Below are 22,190 nucleotides of genomic sequence, written 5' to 3'. Positions count from 1 at the left end.
ACTTTTATCGACCTAACAAAAAAGTCACAACCCAAAGGGTAGATTGCACAGGCCCGCTGGTGAAGGCCGAGGATGCTCCCAGACAACAAAAACAAGCAAGTGCTTGCTAGCATTCAACTATCTTATTTTTAAAAGTAATTTATAGCCAGATCTCCTTTATGCCTTTGGGGGAAAGGGCTATAGAGCACTGGCAGAGCATCTGTTTTGCACACAGAAGGTCCCAGGTTCAGTCCTCGGCGTCTCCAGGTACGGCTACAAGAGGCCCCTGCCTGAAACGCTGCTGTCATGGACTGGCTGAGTGCTGAGGAGTGGTGAGAAGCACCAGCTAGATCTAATAGCCCTGAGCATGTCTCAATACCAGGAAAAATACAAGGTAGCTACACCACTCTCATTTCACAGAAATTGCTCACAAGGTAAAGGTAAAGGGACCCCTGACCATTAGGTCCAGTCGTGGCCGACTCTGGGCTTGCGGCGCTCATCTCGCTTTATTGGCCGAGGTAGCCGGCATACAGCTTCCGGGTCATGTGGCCAGCATGACTAAGCCACTTCTGGCGAACCAGAGCAGCGCACGGAAATGCCGTTTACCTTCCCACTGGAGCGGTACCTATTTATCTACTTGCACTTTGACGTGCTTTCGAACTGTTAGGTGGGCAGGAGCAGGGACCGAGCAACGGGAGCTCAGCCCGTCGTGGGAATTCGAACCGCCAACCTTTTGATCAGCAAGTCCTAGGCTCTGTGGTTTAACCCACAGCACCACCCAATACCAGGAAAAATACAAGGTAGCTACACCACTCTCATTTCACAGAAATTGCTCACAAGGTACCGTAGTACATTTTGGCCCGTGAGGTTCTATCTAGGAGGGCTAGAAACAAAAGAACGCTCAGAGTCATAGGTGCCACTAGAACTCTTCAGGGGTGCTATAGCGCCTGTGGATGTTAGCTTGGTTGCCACTGGTTTAGTCAGTGCTGAGCTAGATGTACCAATGGTCTAATCCAGTACAAGGCAACTTGCTCTGTTCCCACAAGCCAGGCCACCCTTATGCTTCAATCTTGATTTTGTCCGCACAGAACTGAGCAAAATAACCCGTTTTGGGAGGCAGGTAATAGCTGTGCTTCTGTAACTTTTGTTTTATACATAAAACAAGCTGCCTTATGTGTAAAACACCGATTTCAGGTTGAAAAGTGTTGTTAATTGCTTGGGGCACAAAGCTTAACATGTTAAATTGTAGTACCTCTTGGTTTCAGCTGGCTACTTCTTAGAAGAACAGAACAAGCATATTACACATCTGTTGTGCTTGGAAGATTTGCTTGTTGCAGAAACTCTCTTTCAAAAACTAAGGGTCTATGAAACAAGTGCTAGATGTTGTTTCTCCAGACTTGCTTTAATTTATTTGCTGTAATTTTTTTTTTACCCTGCCTTTCCTTCTATGAACAAAAGGCAGCACGCCTCTCTCCCAATCCCAATTTTATCCTGACAACAACTCTGCAAGGTAGCTTGAACCAAGATAGAATCCTAGAATCATGGAGTTGGAAGGGACCCCAAGGGTCATCTAGTCCCACCCCCTGTAATGCACTGACCACAGCTAAAGAATCCCTGATAAATGGCCATGCAACTTCTGTTTTAAAACCTTCAATAAAGGAGATTCCACCACCTTCCAAGGTAGCCCACCCTGCTGTCAAAAAGCTCTTACTACCAGAAAGTTCTTCCTAATGTTTTGTTGGAATCTGTTGTCTTACTCATGGTTTCAGGTTCTACCTTGTGTTTTCATTTTGTATTTTTATGTCGTGATCAGCGGATGAAGGGCGGTATACAAATTTTAACAACAACAACAACAACAACAATACCACCACCCTCTGGAGCAACCGAAAACAAGCTTTCTCCACCTGCCATGTGACAGCCCTTCAGATATTCAAAGATGGACTCTGATCATGCTTATCTGGACGGAGGATAGAGAGAGGTGCGTGTAAAAATTAGACTATGTAGAAAGACAAAATTCGTATTCCTTGCTCTGCCAACTTTTGCCTGTGGCCCCAGCCATCCATGGCAGGTGGACCCAAGAAGATTAACCAGAAGGGAATGTGGCCCCCAGACGGAACAAGTTCTCTAGCCCAAGTGCCAGATAAGGAGGTCAGGATAGCCCAAGGCTCCCTTCCCCCCGCTGCAAGCCATTGTAAGAAAACTGTCTCTGGATTCTTTAATCCTGCCTCTCTCTCAACAGTTTTTGAAACCTTCAATGCCAAGTAGGAACATTTGAGAGCTCTATGGGGCTTCTTACTCCTCCTCGAGATATTTTGGATCGCACCATCTTGGAGTAGTTATGTGGCGTCATAAATCACAAGTAGGGCATGGATTTTCTATATGAATTCAGCCTTGTGAAGCCGGCTCACTTTGGAGGTTAGAAATAAAGAACCCAAAGCCAGATATGCATATAAATCCACATATGTGCTCCTTTCATTTTTCACATTTGTTGTTTAAAGGCAAGGGTGTTTAGCTTAGGGATCTACAGCAGAGCTTAACAGTTCTGTTGTTGTTTTTTAAAACACACACACACACAATTTTTTCTTTGACCTTAAAGGGAGCATTATGATGTTCAGTAAATAGCTTGTTTGCTTTGTACAGGAATGATTTGTAACATCCATGGTTTTCTCCAAACAATTTGTTTTTACACCATGAGATTTAGTGTCAGGGACTTAGAAAATGGAATTGTTTTATGAGCACAGAGCAATCACTCTAGGGCATGCTTATTTCACAAAATAATACCCCCTCCCTGCTCTTTTCTTCCAAATCTTACCTTCCTGGAGGAATGATATATTCACCACACATGCAGTGCTGGGTGGTCTTATTATGGCCAGTGGGGCACTGCCCCACCAACCTCAGTCTGCTTCCACCACCTCCCACCCACCCACAGGCCTACCTCCTTACCTAACCAGTCCAGAGGTCAGCACTGCCTGTGAGTTTCCCTTCTCCTTGGTCTTAATGTTCTCCTTCTAGAACTCAACAGGGAGGAGAATGGGGATGCCTGAGAGGAGTATTACAGGGAGACTGCCCTAACATCTTGTGGTCAGCTGTGGGTCAATTGAACTTCTGTTCTCAGACAGGTCAGTATCATATCTGAGAAACAAAGAAGGGCTTTTTACACAGGGAGGTGTGGGGAATCCAGAAAAAGGCAAGAGTGTGCCTCAGAACACACGTAAGCTCTTAGTGTGTACTGTAGTGCAGTGGTTAGAGCAGCATCCCCACCAACGTGGTTTTCTCCAGATGTTTTGAGTGACAACTTCTACCATCCCTGTGACAATCCAGGGGCCAGAGGTTCAGTCCAAAGAGGGTAAAGTCTTTTACGAAAACACTTACCCAAAAAAGTAGGGTTCAAGGTGAAGACCAGTCTTCACAAGCCAAACACAAGCATAGAGAATCTGTCCAAGTCCAAAACATAATCCAAAAACAAGGTTATGGAACAGTCCAAGATCAATCTCACAAGGAGTTCATGAAGCAAGACAGGAAAACTATTTTTATTCTGTTTATTCGTTTACTTTATTGCATCCATATCCTACTTTTTTCTTCAGGAAGATCATGGTGACATACATGGTTTCCACCCTCTTCCTCATTTAATCCACACAACAATCATTAAGGTAGATTAGACTAGCCCAAGGTCACTCATTGAGCTTCAAGCCCAAGTGAGGATTTGAACCCACGTCTCTCAGGGCCAACACTCGAACCCAGCCTGTTGTTGGATTCCAATTCCCATCATATCCAGCTACTGGCCATGCTGCCTAGAAATGATAGGAGTTGTAGTCCAACAACATTTAGGGACCTAAAGTTGAGAAAGGGTGCTCTAACCACTGCACCACATTTGAACAAGGTGCCACAGACCTGCATTGCCTCCAGGTACTAGGAGACTCAAGAAAGTGACCTTATATACTCTGGCCTATTGGAACACTCTCTAAATTCAGCGATGGGCTCTTCACACACACTTTTTGCCACAGGGGTGGTCTCTCCCAGCCCTACTTGCTGGAGAGTGAACTTGGAAACTTCTTCATGCAAGGCACATGTTCCACCACTGCCTTTTCCTATCTTAGGGCTGTGGGGTCGAGCCCCATGTTGGGTGAAAGATGGTTTGAACATATTTCACCAATCCTGGCCAGAGCATACTGACTGCCAATTAGTTTCCGGGCCCAATTCAAAGTGCTAGTTTTGACCTCTAAAGCCTTAAATGTCTCAGGACAGTACTTCAATGACTGCCTCTCTCCATACGAACCTACCCAGACCCTGAGATCATCCTCTGAGGCCCTTCCTCATGTGCCTCCACGAGAGGTCCAGAGGGTGGCAACATGAGAACAGGCCTTTTCTGTGGTGGGTCCCCATTTGTGGAATGCTTTCCCCAAGGAAGTTCTGCTGGTACATTCATTATACACCTTTAGGCACTAGGCAAAAACATTTCTTTTTAACCAGGCCTTTGACTGATTGACATCTGGTGCCCTTTTAAAATGTATTGTGGAAAGGGGGATTATTGGGTTGCCTTTGTTTTTATTTGATTATGTATTTTGTGATTTTTATATTGTAGTTTTATGTTGTGAACCACCCTGAGATAAGGGAGGCATACAAACAAACAAATATTGCAAGGGGTTGGACTAGATGATGCTCACAGTCCTTTCCAACTCTACAAATCTGCGTTTTTCAAATCTTTGCTGTGAGATTGAGAAATACAGTGCCTGATTGGTGTAAGAACCATGCCCTAGCTTAGCTCCAGGTAATAGAACTGCTGGGCTATGGAACATGCAAGCAACATTCTGTATTTCTACGTTGTTACCCAGGATCACAACCACTTCCCAGCAATAAAAACTGGGTGGCCTGATTTTTATACCGTCCTGCAGCACAGCAATTGGATTTAAATTAATCTATATTAAGAAGCAGAATGTGAGCTGACTTCCCCACCCCACCCCTTTCAGATGAGAAATGCGTTGAGAAGGTGAAATCCTCTTTGGGTTTTTTTTTAAAAAAAAATCTGTTCCTTACTGCTAGGGTCCATTCTCAAGGGATTTCTTGCAGAGGGAAGGCAGAGTGAGTTATCTGCAATGAGGTTTGAAAATCAGATATAATGATAGTCCTGCTGATGGGTGAACACACATTAGATGCCATGAGTCCCCTAATGCTCTCAGGATCGGGTTTGGGTTGGCAGGATCCAATAGAAGAGGAGGCAGAAATGTGGGGATGGGGAACCTGGGTTGGAGGAGGAGGGAACACCCCTTCTTGTCCTGTGGAAGAAAGAGGGAGCAAGGATGTTCACTTCTCCACCTCTGCTGTAGAGAGAGAAAAGCCTGGGGAGTGCTTTGATCAGCCAAGATGTGGGGCTGAACAGGAAGTGGCCTGAGCAGGAGAGTGCAGCCTTGTCAGCTAGAACCAGACAATGCCTTTGCAGATGGGAGCAGAACCACCAATGGAGTGCCCACCTGCAGCCAACAGCTATGAATACCAGCTGCTGGGAATTGCAGGTGGGTAGACAGCTGTGGTACTCTGGTCGTGCTTGCTTGTTCCCCACAGGTGTCTGCTTGGCCACTGTGAGAACAGGATGCTGAACTTTGGAAAACAAGCGAGGTCCCAGCTAAAGAATGGCAACTGAAGCTGATGGAATATGTGCAGCTTGCGGACTTAACCTATAGAATAAGAGAACAAGAAGAACATACGTTTAGAGAAGATTGGGATATGTTTATTGAATATATGGGGGGGGGAATTGTGTACACTTGAAAACGTTGGCAGCATTAAGATAAATTCAACAGTTTTGATGGATGTAATAATGGAATACTGAATGGTTTAGTTTATGTAAAATATGCAGGGATTTACGACTGGCAAAATGAACCATGGAAAGAGAAGAAGGGAAGTCACTGATATTTTAAGGATGTTTACATGAGTATTCTAAATTGTAAAATACAAAATTTAATAAAAATTATATACCATATTTTTTGCTCTATAAGACTCACTTTTTTCCTCCTAAAAAGTAAGGGGAAATGTGTGTGCGTCTTATGGAGCGAATACAGGCTGCGCAGCTATCCCAGAAGCCAGAACAGCAAGAGGGATCGCTGCTTTCACTGCACAGCAATCCCTCTTGTTGTTCTGGCTTCTGAGATTCAGAATATTTTTTTTTCTTGTTTTCCTCCTCCAAAAACTAGGTGCATCTTATGGTCTGGTGCGTCTTATAGAGCGAAAAATACGGTATATAAAAGTGAACAGGATGCTGAACTAGATGAGCCATAGGCCTGATTCAGCAGGCTCTTCTTAGGTTCTGGTATTCCCACAGCACAAGAAACGTGCCACAAGTGAGCATGCCATGCCTCATCTTCAAAAGCATGCCAGGAGGGGAAACCTGTGAGAGCCTCTCTGCTCCTTCTGTCCAGTTCTGAGCTTCTCGCTTTGCTCCTGAGTCGTGACTCCTGAGCATGGCACCTGCTGTCGATGCTCTACGGTTACTTGTGCAAATAAAGATCCCTTTTCTGCTTCCAAGTATCAGAGTCTAGCTCTACATGTGCTAGGTAGGAGCCCGGACATGAGAGCTCAGAGGCAAGATGTGAAGAAGCATTTAAAATCTTGTTATTGTGCTGCAAGCTTAAGGATCTTACTCGGTTTGCCTTGGTGGCTGTTGAAAGGTGCGGTCCTGAGAACAAATCCCAGGCAGCTGTTTAAGAACCTCCAGGCGTGTGAGGACCGTGTTCCGATTTAGAGAGATGTCAAAGGACAGCCTTCCAAGGAGTTAGGCCAGATTAAACATGAGTAGCAAACAGCATCAGAATCCATCCTGTGGTCTGCGGCAATGCCAGTAATCGTGTCTGACTCAGCGAGCGCCCATCCTTTCAGAAACTGACATACTGCTTCTGCCACAGATCCCCAAGTACACACTGTCTCTTCTTCCTACTTATTAGCACATGTTTCTCAAGAGCTGCTCCAACAAAATTCCAGGTGCTCTGTCTCATTCATGTCTGTTTTTCCTTCTAGACCAAACCCAGTGTTCCAGCCACACATTCTGCAGGAGGTGCTGAGTGATGGATGAATTTATTTCCAGGTTGTTGTTGTTGTTGTTTTTAGTTTTGCATTTTTCCAGTGCTAAGTTCAGTTTTCCACACTTCCACATCAGTTTGCAATTTTAAAAAATCATCGTGGAAACTCACCAACATTTCCGCATGACAGAACTGACGCAGGGACACAGACCTGATGGGCTTGTGGCTGTCTTCATTTAGATTTGGTTCTGTGATGTCATCACAGAGCCAAATCTGATTGATGATGCTATGGCAATGCTATGACATCACTTCCACAATGGCGATCATGTAATTAGCAGGAAGAGAATATGAGACTTGTCTGAACTGAGGACTGCCATGCCATCACTCCAATTTGATTTTGTCGGGTCTCCAGAAACCACTTTTTTCATACACGCGTAAGTGGTTCTACTTACAACTCATTTGCACAGGAGAGTTCCTTGCTTCTCTTTTTCCTACTGTGATGTCTAACTGGTTGCAGTCTGGTAAAAGAGCATGTAGCACATCTCACTTTAAAGGGGGGATTTTAAACAGCCAACTTTTAAAGCTGCTAACTTAAAAATTATGACACCTGAGAACATGTTTACTGTATAGCCAGAGTAGTATTTTATCTCAGTCAAAAAATAAAATAAAAAACAACAACAAGTGGACTACAAATCTGGCACTGAAATAAATTCAATTTAGCCTCATGTAATTGCTTATTCAATTCTCAGATATGACATGCTGTTAGACCACAAATTGACATTCTGTTGCTTCTGTTTCAATAAGCTTAACTTGAACAAGTTGCCCTCTAGGTACATCCTGAATGGAAAGCTACTTGATCTTCATCCCAAGAAAATTAGTGTGTTAAATTTTGTTTGAAAAATTGTTATCCAAAGCATGACACTTTCTCAGCCAGTGGTGAGACTGCACCATTAATATATGTGTATTTTAAATACAATATTTCTTTTAAAGCCAGCACAAAGACCGTAGAGGAGATTTATACATTATATCAGCTTCTTCATTGGATAATGATGATGATGATGAATCTCGGTGCTTTTTTCCTTGAGATATTCAAGGGTAAGCAGTACCAGTACCTCCCCCCTGCATTAAAAGTGTGGTACTTACTCTAACAACTTCAGGGTGAGTACTAGCACCATTTTCTGTATAAAAAAGCACTGATGATGATGATGATGATGATGATTGTATCCCGCCCATCTACTTTTGCCTCTGGCCCCACCTAATACTGGCCAGTGGCCCCCAGAAGGTTGTTCAGAAGGGAATGTGGCGCTCTGTCTGCAAAAAGGTCTCCCACCCCAGTTTTAGAGGATCCTCTAGATACATTCTCAAAAGTCGCAATGCCTTCTTTAATCCTCAAGCTCTTCCACTGAAATGGATTTGAAGGTTGCTATGAAAGGACCCTGTGATTATCCAAAACAATTTCAAGCCTATGGTCTCATCCAACTCAGAATAGGCTTAGTCATAACATGGGCTATTAAATGCACGGTCCATTTCCTCGTGAAAGCATCACTGTAATACATAGCTAGCTTTCATTCCCACTCTCTCATTTTGGCTGTTCCGTTAAGTCACCAAATTGCCCTCACCTTCTATCGCCATAACTCTTTAACAAGGATGCATTGCTTCATCATAAGTGACTAGAGCTTCCACAGTGCCCAGAATCATTGATTGAGAAGCACCATCTCTAAACACAGAGCCCTGAAGGCACTTTTGCTCTATGTGGTCAACTTTGAAATGTCCTTGGCCCTTTCACAGCCAAAGGGCATTATTTAGATAAGTTGAAGTTTTGGGTTTTAAGCTGATGAGTGACCCAATCCTACAACTTGGTACCTCTTCATAGTAGTCTCTTGGAAAGCGGCATTATACCAGCACTATAACAGCTTCCAGACCCACTTCAGTGTTCTCGTTTTGATCTTTGGAAGAAGACTTTTGTAGACACAGGACCACATTCCCAAAGGGGTCCTCCATGACTGGCATGCCTCTCTTTTAGTCAGAAGGAGAGATTTACAATGGCTTTACAATCACAGTGGGGTGGGGTGAGGAAATCTAATGCTATCCAAGGCTGTATCAACAGAAGTATATATAGCGTCCAGATCAAGGGAAGTAATCGTACTACTCTATTCTGCCTTGGTCAGACCCCACTTGGAGTCCTGAGTCCAGTTCTGGGCACCGCAGTTTAAGAAGGATGTTGACAAGCTGGAATGTGTACAGAGGAGGGCAAGCAAGATGATCAAGGGTCTGTCAACCAAGCCTTATGAGAAATGGTTGAAGGACCTGACTTTGTTTACCCTGGAAAAGAGGAGAGTAAGAGGAGATATGATAGCCATCTTCAAATATCTCAAGGGCTGTGACATGGAAGATGGAGCAAGCCTGTTTTCTCTTGCTCCAGAGGGTAGAACTTGAACCAATAGATTCAAGTTACAAGAAAGGAGATTTTGACTAAACATCAGGAAGAACTTTCTGACAGTAAAAGCTGTTTGACAGTGGAATGGTCTCCCTCAGGAGGTTCTGGGCTCTCTGTCACTGGAGGTTTTTAAGCAGAGGTTGGATGGTCATCTGTCATGGATCCCTTAGTTGAGATTACTGCATTGCAGGGGGTTGGACTAGATGACCCTTGGGTTCCCTTCCAACTCTAAGATTCTATGATCTAGGGATAAATAAATATAAGCACAACCTTAAGGAGGAAAATGAATGCTTTTTAATTCCCCGCCACCTTTGATAGTGCTAGAAAAATGCAACCTGTGCTGCTGATAGAAGTAGAATGACTCATGCAACACGTTGGCGACTAATATACACACAATAATTACCAAAATAATAAATAAGATAAAGAAAACAAAAGACTGAGTTAAGCATTTGAAAAACCCATTGAAACCTAAGTTCATCTTAGGTTTGGTAGTTCGTAAGTCTCTGTGGCTTTGCACAATGTTTTGTATTTTTCTCAGAAGATCTATCACCTTTGATAGTGGCACAAAAGCCCCTGGGCTCCTTTGACTGCAATTTGACAGGGTTTCTTACACAGGGATGCTTCTCTCACACCTGGGATTTCCAGGCACACCGCCTACAAGAGACCCTGCTTGCCCCTCCAGGTCTCCTTGACCTGTGGAATGTTTGGTTCATCCCCTGAGGTCTCAGTGTTTGGCATCAGGTCAGGGTTAGGTATGACTCTGCCTGATGGTTGGGCAGGCTTTGGGTATGCTCGTTTGGGCTGATGAGAGTTGGAGATCAAGAACATCTGGATGTATACCATTCCCCTTTCCTTTCCTAGGAAGTCAATCAGCCTGTGGGCTCATAGACCAGAATGTTCCTCCATACAAAAAGTCCCCTGTTCACAGGGAGAAGGTTTTAGCTATGCAATGCAAAATTGGCTTGAGAAATGTTATTTGTAATCCCTAAAGCAAGTGATGTACTGACTTGAAAAGCGTTACCAAGCAGTCCCTAAAGCAAGCAATGAACTTTCATCTTAACACTTTCAGATTCCCGGTAACAACTGAGAAATGACTGCAATTTATTTTGTGTGGGTGTGTTGAAAATAATCATGTAGATTATTTTGTCTTTGCAAATCCTATAATGACCTGGCCTAATCCACACCTCACAACTCTAAATGTGCAAATCAGAATTTAGCTGCCCACTGAATGTGTCACTTTCTTTGAATTTAGCAAAGTAGTGCTCAGACGCTTAACTTGTCAGAGTAGTTTCAAACTGCTCTGGCATTTGGAAAGGTGCATTTTGTAGGGGAAATATGCTTTAAAATACACATTTCAGTCCAGACTTTATTATTTCTTAAATGGAAGTTAATGTGAAAATCAGATGGAACAGACTTACAGGCGAACATGTGTGAAAATGACATCAATGAGAAATAGACAGATTTTGTCATCCCCAATGTGAATAGAGAGCTGCAGGCAGAACAAGAGGTAAGTGACTGCTGCAGGCTGACAAGGGAGAGAAAGAGTCTGAGAAGGGTCTCAGCAGCCATCAATGTGTCATCCTTGCAGGCCCCCCAACTGTAATGATGGGTGGCCCAGAATGAGACCACTGTGGCATCAGTGGGTCTTGGAGGATGCTCAGGAGCACAAGGAGAATTTTTGGCAGATTGATGCTGCAGGAGAAGGGGCTAGTTTGGAATGTGAATGCAAATTGGATGGAACTAAAGGAATAGCATGAGACTGGAAGAGACTGAGATGGAAGGAAAGGACAAGTGAGTGAGAAAATGCAAGAAGGGGAGAAGAAGATAGAGCAACATAACTGCAAACAAAAGTTATTGTAAATTGGGAACCGAGGGACCAGACACAGCAGCCCAGACAGAACATGCATGCATTGCAGGAGAGTCAGTGAGCTTGCCCTGACTCACATCTAAAAGCTTGGTGGGAGCAGCACGACAAATTGTTGGGACATCTTCATTGCATCCTTTCAGTTCTGCATCTTTCACCTTACTCGTGTACCTAGGCATCATGACTTTTAGATCCTGTGCTTGCTGCTGAGCCCATACTTTTATTAGCCTGAATAAAGATCTCTTCCTTAAGTTAGAACTACTGTTCTTATGTTTTGGGATAGGAGAGTGACAGGCAGTCTGCTGGGTCACTGCTCACTGGGTTCTCTGCTTTCTCATTCGTCCTGATTACACCTTCCATCCCTGGAGAGCCTTGGCACGAAAGATTCCTGGTAGCTAAAAGAATGTTCCTACACAAACTCTGAGCTTCTCGCTAGGTTCTCTACTGCTTTTGCTCTTGAGGTCCAGGGGGTAACGGGGGAGAATTAGGGGCCAACACAGAGCATTGCAAGTGAAATTCATGAAGACTAGCTACTTTGAACAGCCTTAAAACTACAGTAAGTTACTCCAGGTGTCCAGCTGAACTGGGGTTCTCTCGTGGCTCCCCCACCACTTCAGAAAAAGTCTTCTCATGAGATCTTGCCATACATTGGAGCTGATGTCAGTCACCCCTGGATTAAGGAGTAGGAAGTTGAGGTAGTGCTCGTTCTTGGACCCTAGTTGGAAGTAAGAAGGTACGCAGGTTGGGGGGGTGGCTGAGGTTGAAGGGGCAGTGCCCCATTTCCCCATATGGATTGGCCTCTGGTAGAAGAGAAGGTGCATTGTCAAGCAGCAAAGTCTTGGAATGTGTCTGTATAAATGGCCTTCTGTCAAGCTTCCCATCTTGAGGTTGGGGAGGGGGGAGAGTTAATGACAATAAAGCAGTTTATTGTGTCTAGCCAATTTTTGCAACCAATGGTCTCCTCTCTGACTGCAAAGCGGCATCAGTTAGACATATCAGAAACTGAAAGAAGAGGGTATAAACAAAGTCTTCTAGCCGTTGGCTTGGAAACCTGTGTTACTAAAGTTCAATTTTCAGACCTGATGCACATTCACCCTGCTGGGTCTGAAGTCAAATACACATCAGTCCATCACCAGCTGGTTTGCTGGGTGTGGGCACTGCTGAATTTCCAGCGCACAGTATCAAGGCCAGAGCTAGCAAGCTTGAGCATCAGGGCATGTCAGAAAATGATATGTGACATTAAATGCACGGAAGCATTTAGTCTCAGGTATTATATTCTTCAAATAGCCACTGTAGGGGGAGGGAGTGGTGAATAGGGTTGTGATGGGGCATCCTTTCCCTATGTGTCATTATCTTGCTGAAAATCACTCCCTCCATGAAGTTGCTATTGGTCTGATGGGAGGCTTCCACTGGTACCAATGGGAACTTAAAGGGCACTCCTGGTGATTCCTTGGCAAGGGAGACTTGCTATCACTGCTCATCAGCTGATCAGCGGTAGCAGCAAGTCTACTGGGATCGGCCATGCTTTGGCGTTCCCAATGGGAAACTCTGTAGTGCAGCTGACCGCTGTCCAGGGCTTGTAGTCGGTGCTGATGGGCAGTGACCTCAAGCCTGCTGGGATCAGTTACACTAAAGAGGGACTGCTGAGTGCAAGCAGGGCTTGCAGTCCTGAAAGCAGGGCTTGTGAATCAGCTGATGGACAGTGACTTCAAGCCCTGCTCAGATTGCCTTGGATCTTCCTTTGAGCTCACCTGCTGCCATGGTTGTGTAAGGCAATGGACAAGTGGGCATCCCAACCCACTGGCCAGAGTGGCCTGGTGGAGGTGGGGAAAACCAACATCTGGCACGCCAGCTGGGAAAAGCTCCCCATCCAGTGTTATGCGATGCAACACATTCCCAGGCCTTCTTCCAGCCCAGCCCCCAGAAAACATTGGGAGGGGTGTTGCGCACCAGTTTCAGCTGCATGTTGCAAGTCACAGATCTGATGGGTGAGCCTTTGCCACTGCTGCCTTTGGGAAATTCCTCCCCACCACCACCTCCAAATGCCAGAATGGAGCTGTGTCGGGAAGTTTTAAATGGTTGACATTTTATTATGTTTTTATATGTGCTGGCTGGGGAAACCCAGCAGATGGGTGGGGTATGAATAAAACAACAACAGCAGCAGGTTTAGCAAAACCTAGAAGGCAGCCCTTGGAGGATATAGGTGCTCAGGATCCAACCTGCCAGATCTCTTCCCCACCCCTGTTGTAGGTTGGGGGGGGGGTTCCTCCCAATTGGTTGCTGCTATGAATAGAAAAGTGGGTTGTAAACAGATAAAAAAAGGGATGTGGGTGGCGCTGTGGGTTAAACCACAGAGCCTAGGGCTTGCCGATCAGAAGGTCGGCGGTTCAAATCCCCGCGACGGGGTGAGCTCTCGTTGCTCAGTCCCTGCTCCTGCCAACCTTGCAGTTTGAAAGCACATCAAAGTGCAAGTAGATAAATAGGTACCACTCTGGCGGGAAGGTAAACGGCGTTTCCATGCGCTGCTCTGCTTTGCTAGAAGTGGCTTAGTCATGCTGGCCACATGACCCGGAAGCTGTACGCCGGCTCCCTCGGCCAATAAAGCGAGATGAGTGCCGCAACCCCAGAGTCGGTCACGACTGGACCTAATGGTCAGGGGTCGTTTTACCTTTACCTTTTAAACAGATCAAAACAAGGATGCTAACTTCATAAATAGCAACAGTGAAGGCTTGCCTTTTGGGGCAAAAGTGCACTGCCCCACCAACACCTCAGCCATCCCCAGCTGCCTGCCTTCTTACTTTCAACTAGCCCAGAAGATGTCTGTGGCCCTCAGCTTCCTCCTCCTCAGTCTCAGTGTTGCCCTTGTAGAATGCAGCAGGGAGGAGAATGAAGATAAATCTACAGTCAGCTCTGATGGTCAATAGCTCTGGCTCCACCTACTGTTTAGGCTCCCTGCCTTCTCCCTCTCCAGGTCAAATGGGCACCAGCCACTACTGAGTATTGAATACTTTAAGTTTATTACAGAGCCTAGTGATTCACATGGAGGTTGATTTGCGCAGCATAATGCACATACGGTCCCTAAACCTGGAAATCTGGAGAACAGGATGGCTCCCAAGAATATAGTAACTGCTCATAGCTGCATTGAAAGCTGCCATTAACTTTCCCATGATGGCCTAGTAGAAGAACCCTCTGATTGACAGTGTAGTCTTATAGATGTGCACACAGAGGTAAGCCCATTGAATGCAATGGAATATTCCCAGGTAAGTACATACAGCAGCTGTTACCACCTGGTGGATCGTGGACCCCAAAGGGCCCATGGCACATACCCATCAACTGTCCAGAACATCCCATTTTTCGGGTCATGTGAATCAAGTGAGACTGTGGCCCAGAAAATGCACGTCCTGATTTTGTGCTGGGACATGTTGGAGGATATATGGTGGCACCATTCACATAACATAAACTACTACAGAGATATCACCATTTTCAAAAGAAGGGGGTCCATGGCTTGGCTTTTGAAAAACAGGGGATCCACAGAACTTAGCTAATTGGGAACCACCGGTGTACAGGATTGCAGCCTCAGGGGATGAGTCTTTGGCAGCTATGATTAAAAGCTTTTAAAAAGAAGGGGCTTGAGTTTTGGAAAATCACATCTGAGAGTTTACTGAATTCAAAGCCTGGCAAGGAGGAAATTGCATGTGGAGATACAGAGGAAAGGAGGGTGCAGCATTTTGAAACAATTTCTTTTTTTATCTCTAGGACATGTTTACGAAGATCAGGAATCTTCGCCTTATTGCCCAGGGTTGCCTTGCAGAACAAACAGGCAAGAAATGAGGTAACTTAATGGAAGTTCTTGAAAACTCAGATGCCTCAAAGTAATTTGGGTTAGCCATCCATCACGAGTACTGAGGAGACATCTCTATCTGGCGCAGCGCATATTTTGAGGGGGGGGGGGACAACTGCACAGATGATGGGAAATAAACACACAAAAAGTATTCTGCTCTCCGAAGTATTATCTAGCCAGCAACTAAACCTTAATGGAAGCGAGGGCTCAACCCTGGGAGTTCAGTTCAGAGGGCCAGGGTTCAGTTGGGAGGTATACAAAGTTTTTAAAAAAGCAAACAGTGGCCCATAGCATGTTCTTTATTAACTGCTTTGAGGTTTCTTTACAACCAAGCAGTATACAAATTTCGTTAAATACATACATGAAAAGTTTTGAGTACCATTCCCTCACCATAGGGATCCCCACATATATGGGCTTTTATTTTTGAGAGTTGGGGATTTGTTCTTCATGAATTTCCATTTGAACTGACCTGGTCCGCACCTCTCAGACTAATGTGTGGGTTTCATAACATCCGACCTTCAGATTTTGCACTTGTCTGAATCTTGTGGTGCAGCTCTCAGTTTTTTTAAAAAAAAAGATACAAAAATTACATTTAAAAATGTAAGACTGGGAGCTGTTCTCCTGGAAACAGTTTCCCCCAGGGAACCTGCTCTCTTGAACGTCAGTTCCATTAATCATATTATAGATATCAGGGGAGAATATATAGATTTCTGTTGGGAACAATTTTTGAAGTACCCTTGAGACAAAAGCAAGAACCTCTGGCACATATTCCTGCTACCACAAGTCACTATCAGGGATTGATTTGAGCCACAATTTGCTAATGAGCTACATTTTTAGGATCAAGGTTCAGCCTTGGAATGCTGTATTGATATAACACAAGTGCCTCTGAGGATATGCAGAGTGATTTCCCATCAATACCAAGGCATTCAATATCTCCAATAAAGCAGGGGCTGGGGGTATATACAGATCTCTAGGTCAGAAGGCATGGCTTTGGGGGCAGGGGGAATGAATCCCAGCACTTTGCATTTTGTAAATGAAATACAGGTTCCTATCAAAAAGAAGAAGCCCCAGCTTCCATTGCAGGTCTCTGCCTTCTCCAAACTAGAGATGGGGGAGAAGTTTAGCTCACTTCACATTTAAAGGTAAACCTACCTAATTCATACCACCTGGAACTTTATGAGGACCAAAACACATTCATTCTTTGAAATTTGCACTTCTTTGAATTTTGCCAACAATGCGTTTGCTACAATAAAATGTAAATTAAATGTAAATGTGCATTAAAATGCATATACTGGTGAAAAGAGCATGCACACACAATGCATTATATTAGGAGAAATTGCTTACAAAAATGTGTATGATGGGCAAATTGTATTAAAAATGTGGATATTAGGAAAAAATCACACTTAAGTTGCTGATGAACTTCCACGAGGACTTAAAAAAAAAAGTTTTTGTGAGCTCAAGTGGAAACGGGGAGAACCAAGCTTAAAAATGGAAAAACAAGAATATGAAAGAATCAGAAATTGACAGATTCACCCATCCCTCTCTCAAATGTTATTATTTTTTCCCTTCTGTTGTCAGCTTTTGAAAACTACGGGAGCCAGTTCTGCAAAACACATTTCAACTTATCACTGCTGGAGCTGGCTGCTCTTTTCCATGCTACACTTTTAAGTTGAGTTTTATGCCATCATCACATGCCATTCAAAACTGTTATGAACAGCTGAAATCAGTTAGGCAAGAAGAGTGCAGTAAAAGGCTGGTATTCTGTCAAGGATTTCCAAACTGCATGTCATAATCAAGGATACAGATTTACATTGCAAGGTTTATGTCCAAAGGCAACCTCTTTTCTGAGCCCTGACTTTGCATGGTGGAAGATGGTCATGGTGACCTAATCAGCCAAAGTCCAGACAAATGCGCTTGAAATTCCCCAAACTCTTTCCCACACTAATCAAAGGCTGCCCCCCCCCAAATATAATTGTTGGCTATATCTACAATACTGATCCCATAGCACCAGTGCGATATCATACATGCCCTTCATATAATACAGCAGGAGTGAGGAACCTGTGGCTGCTGAGATCATAGAATTATAGAGTTCAAAGAGACACCAAGGTTCATCTAGACCAACCCCCTGCAATGCAGGTTATCACAGCTAAAGGCTCCCTGACAGATGGCCATCCAACCTCCCATGACATATCCAGTTCCCCTGTCAAACAGCTCTTACCATCAGAAAGTTATTTCTAATATTTAGTCGGCATCTCCTTTCTTGTAATTTGAATCCATTGGTTCAAGTCCTAACCTCTGGGGCAGGAGAAAACAAGCTTGTTCCATGTTCCATGTGACAGCCCTACAGATATTTGAAGATGGCTATCATATCACCTCTCAGTCATCTCTTCTGCAGGTTAAACATACTAAATGTCTCTGCTACAACTCCCATAATCCCTTATCATTGACCCTGCTGGCTGGGGCTGGTGAGAGTTGGAGTCCAACATCATCACGTTCACCACCACTGGAATACAGAGTCATAGAATCATAGAATTGTAGAGTTGGAAGAGACCCAGAGGCTCATCTAATCCAGTCCCTGCAATGCAGGAATATCAACTAGAACATACAAGACAGGTGCCCATCCAACCTCTGCTTAAAAACCTCCAAGGAAGGAGAACCCATGACCACTCATGAAAGTTGAACAGCTTTTACTGTCAGAAAGTTCTTTCTGATGCTTAGATGGAACCTCCTTTCTTTTAACTTGAGGGTCCTACCCTCTGGAGCAGGAGGAAACAAGTTTGCCCCATCTTTCAAGTGGCAGCCCTTTAGATATTTAAAAGTGGCTACCATAGCTCCTCCCAGTAAAATAGCAGATACAATGGTAAATTCAGAAGAAATGTGCCCTAATAATTTTCATCAGAACCCCTTTCTTAAAGCAGGCATAGGCAAACACCAGCCCTCCAGATGTTTGGGACTACAATTCCCATCACCCCTAGCTAACAGGACCAGTGGTCAGGGATGATATACCTGGCTGTGTCTGCATGGTTCAATTGCAGAATTAAGAAATTTAAACTTTTATTTATTGCTGTAATTTATTTCATTTATGAATCATCTAGAAGTCATTTCATATTACAGAAAAAACTAAATACAAAACAACTGAATATATTAAAAAACACTGGATAAATAAAACGATAACTGTTTTATTTGTTATGCTTTTTAACTGGCTTGTTTTGTTGTATATTTTAATTAAGGCTGTTTTAATGCTTTGATGGAACAGTTTTATTGTGTATTTTAATTATGCATGGATTTTGCAATTTATTTTATAGTTGTAGACCGCTTAAGGGCCATTTTGGTATGTAAACAGTGTATACATCAATAAAATAATAATAATAATTTTGAAATATGAGTTTATAAATTGTGACATAAATTGTGACATTTCCCTCTGTAGCTTTTGTGCAATGAGATGCCTACATTTTAATTGAGCATTCCATGTATTTGCAGCAATATCCATGGCTTGTTGCAACCAGTGGCCCTCCAGTTGTTGTTCAACTCCCATCAGCCCCAGCAACCATGGCCAATAGCCAGGGATGATGGGTGTTGTAGTTCAGGAACATCTGGAGAACAGGATTAAAGCTCCCCTACACCTGGCTTATTGTCTGGTCATGGTCAGCATTTGGTGCTGACCTTTCTGAGGCACTAAAAAATAAATAAAAAGGACTAGGGACAAGGGAAAGTTGGGTATCTGGCTGGCATCAGATTGGCTGCGGGATCAGGCCAATGGACCATCTAGTCCAGCAAGCTGTTTTCAGATTGACCAACCAGATGGGAAGCCTCAAAACAGGACATGAGTGCTAAATTCCAAGATGGTGGTGTTTCATATGGACCAGAAAGCAACTCACGTTGAAGCTTCTGTTCCATGCAAGGCAGCGCAGGCGAATGAATAATCAATCATTTTCAAATGTGACACGTCCCTGAGGATCAGCTGCCAAAGGACCAGCTACAAGGGGAGCATTCTGTAAGGATTCTTTCTGTGCATTGTTCCATCAAAAGATCATCTTGGCCACATCCATCAAAGTACCGGAGTTCTTAAATCAAGGCTGTGTGCCAAAAGGATAGAATGCTTTCATAAGGAAGAACAGAGAGGCTGAGAGAAGTTCACCTGGCTACTGGAAAGCGAAGTGAGGTGTTAATTGGGGCAAATTAGTGAGGTGATAATTGGGGCTGCCTTCAGACAAGGCCTTAGTGGTTGCCAATGCTGGTGCCCCTTGTCCCAATTTCATACATTCTTTTTACACTACATTACCAGTTGTGTTACGGAACTGTGCCCTTTTGATCCAGAAACCACCATGTTGTGATGAATTTTAAATAGTGGGAAAGGATGCATGCTGGGATACCACCCAAAATCTTGTCACGTGACATTGCAATGCAGTTTTTTCAAGTTGACAGTGTTAGTCATCCCACTAGATTCTACCCGTTTTCTAAAAGTGGCTTTTACACTTTTAAACACTTAAAACATCACACAAAACACAAAAAATAGCAGGTAAGGAAATGCCGGGGAAATAGAATCAAGTGCTGTCTGAATGCACCCTGGACCTCAAGATCAACAACGTGTTGCAAAACAGAGTGCACCTTATTCACGAGTTTTCTGACACTGCATTCTGTTCTTCCCCTTCTCACATAGTAAACATTTTGTGGATACTGAGCATGCTCCGTCCTCACTGAACTGTCACTGAGGTTCCCCAACCTAGTAGCATTTTTTACCCCCTCAGATTTCTGTACCTTTGCTAACCTTGGATTTCTCGAAGCCTGCTGCCTGTCACCTAGGTATTATTATTATTAATTATAATAAAATTTCTATACTTCCTTTCATCTGAGATCACATGGCTGTTTACAATATAAAAACACAAAAATGCATAACATAGTAACAAACAAAAACAATAGCCCTCCCTGCCACACAGTTTAGAAAGCCATTGTAAACATAAAGGGACTCCTGACCGTCATAGATAGCTTAATTAGCCAAAGGCCTAGGAGAAGAGGAATGTTTTTTGCCTGGTGCCTAAAGATATGTAATGAAGGTGCCTGCTGAGATTCCCTGGGGAGAGCCTCCCACAAATGGGGGGCCACCACAGAAAAGGCCCTTTCTCATGCTGCTGCCTTCCAGGACTCTCATGGAGGGGACACACAAGGAAGGGCCTCAGATGATGATCGCAGGGTCCGGGGTTGGTTCATATGAGAAGAGGCGGCATTACACAACTGTCATGGCTAGTAGCCATTGGTTGCCTTATCCTCCATGAATTAGTCTCATTCCCCTTTAAAGCCATCCACGTTGGTCTCCCTCGCTACATCTTGGAACAACACATCCTATGGTTTAACTGCATGCTGTGTGAAAGAGTACTTCCATTTTGTCTGCCCACCTACCTTGCAGGGTTGCTGTGAAGAGCAGAGAGGGTGGGAAAGCGTGTATGCCACTTTGAGCCTCTCAGAGGAAAGATGGTTTATAAATGTGTCAGTAAATATAATAACCATTCAATTTATATGCTGCTTTGCATGCCAAAATGGTTTCCAAGTCATTTTACAAGGGTAAAATCATCTATGAAATCCTTCCATCATTAAAATGCGGAACATTTCCATAAAAAGCATTAAAGTATCTGCAGTGAAATAACAGCAAAATACCTACAGAAATGCAGCAAAAGCTTAACAATTAATAATTAAAAAACTGATTTAAACAATTGGATTACAAGTTCAAGGGAATGCTTACCGATACAGGTGTGTCTTCAAGAGTCATGGGATGCCATTTACTGTCCTTGGCTTATCCCGGGTCCTAGCAGTAAGAAAAGGAAACAAATAAATCCTCTTATTATCCACTTTCTTCATTCCACACATTATCTTTTGCACCTCTATCATGTCCCTCCCTCCACTCCACCCCCCTTTTTAAAAGAAAAAGCATGTCTAGATTAAGCGTTTTTCATAACTGGTTGTTTCCATCAGGTAAATTTAGTGGAGGTGAACTGCAGTAATAATAAAAAGCCGCCTCGTCTTTTTGTACTTGACTCATTCTTAAACCTCGTCATGATAGTTTCTCACAGAGCAGAATACAGCAGTGAGATTTCTTCATCATGCATGAAATTATTTTATTTTGACATTGTAACCAAGAAGGAAGTGACATGTAATGTTTTGTAGTGGAAATATTGAAGTTTGGATTCTGACAGGGAAGAAATATGATCCTGTTTTGAACAAAAGCGATTTATGCTAAGTCCAGACACATTATTCTTCTCTTACCCACTGACTGTGGAGAAACTCATGCTCTTGTTTGGAGAATTACTTAGTCAAAAGACATCACATTTCTGTCCATATGATTTAGGTTGGATTTCTTCTGTTCCTTCACCCCAAACATTCTCCATCAATTAAGGAGGCATCCAGGAAATGCCCTTTCAAAACTGGTAGGCATATCTGAATTTTTTCAAAAAGCGCCAGTGGTGCCAGTCACAAAATGGCTGCTGCAGGGTATGGGGCACAACACAAAATGGTGACTGGTGATGGGTAAGTGTGTGGAAGCAGGTTCATGCAGATGGAGGGGGCAGCTGAGTACATTTGCCCTGGGCCTTGGTGGGCTTAGCTCTGGATGGGCCTGTTTGGAAGTACACAAAATGGCTGACACTGGTGAGTGGCTGAACACAAAATGGCAGCCACATAAAAAAGAACAGAAAAAGAGGGACAGAAAATGAAAAAGACACCTATATCAGTTGCCACCATGCTCAGTCACTGAGAGACACTCTTGGCACTTTCCCTCTTTTTGTGCCCAACCCTGTCATGCAATGAAATGTAGACATGATTAAAGGGCACATTCAATGGACAAAAGGCTGAGCCAGAGCAAACAGGAACTGAGCAGGGAATGCAAACTGTCTCTTGTGCACTGTGAATTTTTGAGGCGATTTTTAAAAAAATCAAGATCTTTACGGGGCACCATAGGAAATACTGCCAGACACACTGGTGCCTTCTGAGGGCAGTGTGTTGGTGACCTCTAAGCCAGCCTCCTTGGCTTCCTGTGCTTCAGTGAAAATGTGAGGGAAGGTTTCCCTTGGG

General features: G+C 43.8%; 2 long non-coding RNA genes across 3 annotated transcripts; one reads left to right on the top strand and one right to left on the bottom strand.

The window, feature by feature from the left end:
- Positions 1–1,790: 1,790 nt before the first annotated feature.
- LOC310831388 lies at positions 1,791–21,918 on the bottom strand. 2 transcript variants are annotated; one of them, XR_014557842.1, is made up of 4 exons: positions 21,387–21,918; positions 20,866–20,928; positions 3,352–3,413; positions 1,860–3,111 (listed from the first exon to the last, which is right to left on the bottom strand). It is a non-coding gene; the product is annotated as an uncharacterized lncRNA (long non-coding RNA). The 2 variants fall into 2 exon arrangements; XR_014557841.1 differs by having other exon boundaries at positions 1,791–3,413.
- Positions 3,405–17,402, top strand: LOC310831382. The gene is made up of 3 exons (XR_014557831.1): positions 3,405–7,051; positions 15,044–15,119; positions 16,707–17,402. It is a non-coding gene; the product is annotated as an uncharacterized lncRNA (long non-coding RNA).
- Positions 21,919–22,190: the final 272 nt, after the last annotated feature.

This window comes from Podarcis gaigeae, assembly GCF_964106915.1.
Source record: "Podarcis gaigeae genome assembly, chromosome: 14".
Classification (NCBI taxonomy): domain Eukaryota; kingdom Metazoa; phylum Chordata; class Lepidosauria; order Squamata; family Lacertidae; genus Podarcis; species Podarcis gaigeae.
This window is presented reverse-complemented; position numbering and strand designations above follow the sequence as displayed.